Raw genomic sequence first — 2,500 nt, 5'->3', positions numbered from 1 at the left:
TGGTATGGCCGTACGAAATAAGTTGACAACCATAGGCTACTTATCCATATACAGATTTAGCAATTGACAATGCAAGGTGGTCTCTCTCTCTTTCTCTCTCTCTCTCTCGTGTCAAAATGAAAACAGCTTCCAGCCCCTTTCATGAAGGACTACTTGTGCATATTGCAAGATTTCAGTTTCTAAGTGAATGAGCAAAAGAGCATACAGCACCTGGTATTCCCAGGCGGTCTCCCATCCAAGTACTAACCAGGCCCGACCCTGCTTAGCTTCCGAGATCAGACGAGATCGGGCGTTGCCAGGCTGGTATGGCCGTACGAAATAAGTTGACAACCATAGGCTACTTATCCATATACAGATTTAGCAATTGACAATGCAAGGTAGTCTCTCTCTCTCTCGTGTCAAAATGAAAACAGCTTCCAGCCCCTTTCATGAAGGACTACTTGTGCATATTGCAAGATTTCAGTTTCTAAGTGAATGAGCAAAAGAGCATACAGCACCTGGTATTCCCAGGCGGTCTCCCATCCAAGTACTAACCAGGCCCGACCATGCTTAGCTTCCGAGATCAGACGAGATCGGGCGTTGCCAGGCTGGTATAGCCGTACAAAATAAGTTGACAACCATAGGCTACTTATCCATATACAGATTTAGCAATTGACAATGCAAGGTGGTCTCTCTCTCTCTCTCTCTCTCTCGTGTCAAAATGAATACAGCTTCCAGCCCCTTTCATGAAGGACTACTTGTGCATATTGCAAGATTTCAGTTTCTAAGTGAATGAGCAAAAGAGCATACAGCACCTGGTATTCCCAGGCGGTCTCCCATCCAAGTACTAACCAGGCCCGACCCTGCTTAGCTTCCGAGATCAGACGAGATCGGGCGTTGCCAGGCTGGTATGGCCGTACGAAATAAGTTGACAACCATAGGCTACTTATCCATATACAGATTTAGCAATTGACAATGCAAGGTGGTCTCTCTCTCTCTCTCTCTCTCTCTCTCGTGTCAAAATGAAAACAGCTTCCAGCCCCTTTCATGAAGGACTACTTGTGCATATTGCAAGATTTCAGTTTCTAAGTGAATGAGCAAAAGAGCATACAGCACCTGGTATTCCCAGGCGGTCTCCCATCCAAGTACTAACCAGGCCCGACCCTGCTTAGCTTCCGAGATCAGACGAGATCGGGCGTTGCCAGGCTGGTATGGCCGTACGAAATAAGTTGACAACCATAGGCTACTTATCCATATACAGATTTAGCAATTGACAATGCAAGGTAGTCTCTCTCTCTCTCGTGTCAAAATGAAAACAGCTTCCAGCCCCTTTCATGAAGGACTACTTGTGCATATTGCAAGATTTCAGTTTCTAAGTGAATGAGCAAAAGAGCATACAGCACCTGGTATTCCCAGGCGGTCTCCCATCCAAGTACTAACCAGGCCCGACCCTGCTTAGCTTCCGAGATCAGACGAGATCGGGCGTTGCCAGGCTGGTATGGCCGTACGAAATAAGTTGACAACCATAGGCTACTTATCCATATAGAGATTTAGCAATTGACAATGCAAGGTAGTCTCTCTCTCTCTCTCTCTCTCTCGTGTCAAAATGAAAACAGCTTCCAGCCCCTTTCATGAAGGACTACTTGTGCATATTGCAAGATTTCAGTTTCTAAGTGAATGAGCAAAAGAGCATACAGCACCTGGTATTCCCAGGCGGTCTCCCATCCAAGTACTAACCAGGCCCGACCCTGCTTAGCTTCCGAGATCAGACGAGATCGGGCGTTGCCAGGCTGGTATGGCCGTACGAAATAAGTTGACAACCATAGGCTACTTATCCATATACAGATTTAGCAATTGACAATGCAAGGTGGTCTCTCTCTCTCTCTCTTGTGTCAAAATGAAAACAGCTTCCAGCCCATTTCATGAAGGACTACTTGTGCATATTGCAAGATTTCAGTTTCTAAGTGAATGAGCAAAGGAGCATACAGCACCTGGTATTCCCAGGCGGTCTCCCATCCAAGTACTAACCAGGCCCGACCCTGCTTAGCTTCCGAGATCAGACGAGATCGGGCGTTGCCAGGCTGGTATGGCCGTACGAAATAAGTTGACAACCATAGGCTACTTATCCATATACAGATTTAGCAATTGACAATGCAAGGTGGTCTCTCTCTCTCTCTCTCTCTCTCGTGTCAAAATGAAAACAGCTTCCAGCCCCTTTCATGAAGGACTACTTGTGCATATTGCAAGATTTCAGTTTCTAAGTGAATGAGCAAAAGAGCATACAGCACCTGGTATTCCCAGGCGGTCTCCCATCCAAGTACTAACCAGGCCCAACCCTGCTTAGCTTCCGAGATCAGACGAGATCGGGCGTTGCCAGGCTGGTATGGCCGTACGAAATAAGTTGACAACCATAGGCTACTTATCCATATACAGATTTAGCAATTGACAATGCAAGGTGGTCTCTCTCTCTCTCTCTCTCCCTCTCGTGTCAAAATGAATACAGCTTCCAGCCCCTTTCATG

The 2,500-nt window shown here is 46.6% G+C and overlaps 8 non-coding genes and 1 pseudogene across 8 annotated transcripts in view; all 9 read right to left on the bottom strand.

The window, feature by feature from the left end:
* LOC146231548 (5S ribosomal RNA) overlaps window positions 1-16 on the bottom strand; it is a 119-nt gene extending 103 nt beyond the window's left edge. The window contains exon 1 of the ribosomal RNA XR_014744187.1: window positions 1-16. This exon is cut by the window's left edge and continues 103 nt beyond it. This is a non-coding gene — a ribosomal RNA (5S ribosomal RNA).
* Window positions 17-198: 182 nt separating this feature from the next.
* LOC146231547 (5S ribosomal RNA) lies at window positions 199-317 on the bottom strand. The gene has a single exon (XR_014744186.1). It is a non-coding gene; the product is annotated as a 5S ribosomal RNA (ribosomal RNA).
* A 168-nt stretch (window positions 318-485) lies between these two features.
* On the bottom strand, window positions 486-604 carry LOC146231546 (5S ribosomal RNA; annotated as a pseudogene).
* A 178-nt stretch (window positions 605-782) lies between these two features.
* Window positions 783-901, bottom strand: LOC146231545 (5S ribosomal RNA). The gene has a single exon (XR_014744185.1). It is a non-coding gene; the product is annotated as a 5S ribosomal RNA (ribosomal RNA).
* A 182-nt stretch (window positions 902-1,083) lies between these two features.
* Window positions 1,084-1,202, bottom strand: LOC146231544 (5S ribosomal RNA). Its single transcript, XR_014744184.1, has one exon. It is a non-coding gene; the product is annotated as a 5S ribosomal RNA (ribosomal RNA).
* A 168-nt stretch (window positions 1,203-1,370) lies between these two features.
* Window positions 1,371-1,489, bottom strand: LOC146231543 (5S ribosomal RNA). The gene has a single exon (XR_014744183.1). It is a non-coding gene; the product is annotated as a 5S ribosomal RNA (ribosomal RNA).
* A 178-nt stretch (window positions 1,490-1,667) lies between these two features.
* Window positions 1,668-1,786, bottom strand: LOC146231542 (5S ribosomal RNA). Its single transcript, XR_014744182.1, has one exon. It is a non-coding gene; the product is annotated as a 5S ribosomal RNA (ribosomal RNA).
* Window positions 1,787-1,958: 172 nt separating this feature from the next.
* Window positions 1,959-2,077, bottom strand: LOC146231541 (5S ribosomal RNA). The gene has a single exon (XR_014744181.1). It is a non-coding gene; the product is annotated as a 5S ribosomal RNA (ribosomal RNA).
* A 178-nt stretch (window positions 2,078-2,255) lies between these two features.
* LOC146231540 (5S ribosomal RNA) lies at window positions 2,256-2,374 on the bottom strand. Its single transcript, XR_014744190.1, has one exon. It is a non-coding gene; the product is annotated as a 5S ribosomal RNA (ribosomal RNA).
* Between the last annotated feature and the right edge of the window lie 126 nt (window positions 2,375-2,500).

This window comes from Hypomesus nipponensis, chromosome 24, assembly GCF_054491055.1.
Source record: "Hypomesus nipponensis isolate SF chromosome 24, ASM5449105v1, whole genome shotgun sequence".
NCBI lineage: Eukaryota > Metazoa > Chordata > Actinopteri > Osmeriformes > Osmeridae > Hypomesus > Hypomesus nipponensis.
This window is presented reverse-complemented; position numbering and strand designations above follow the sequence as displayed.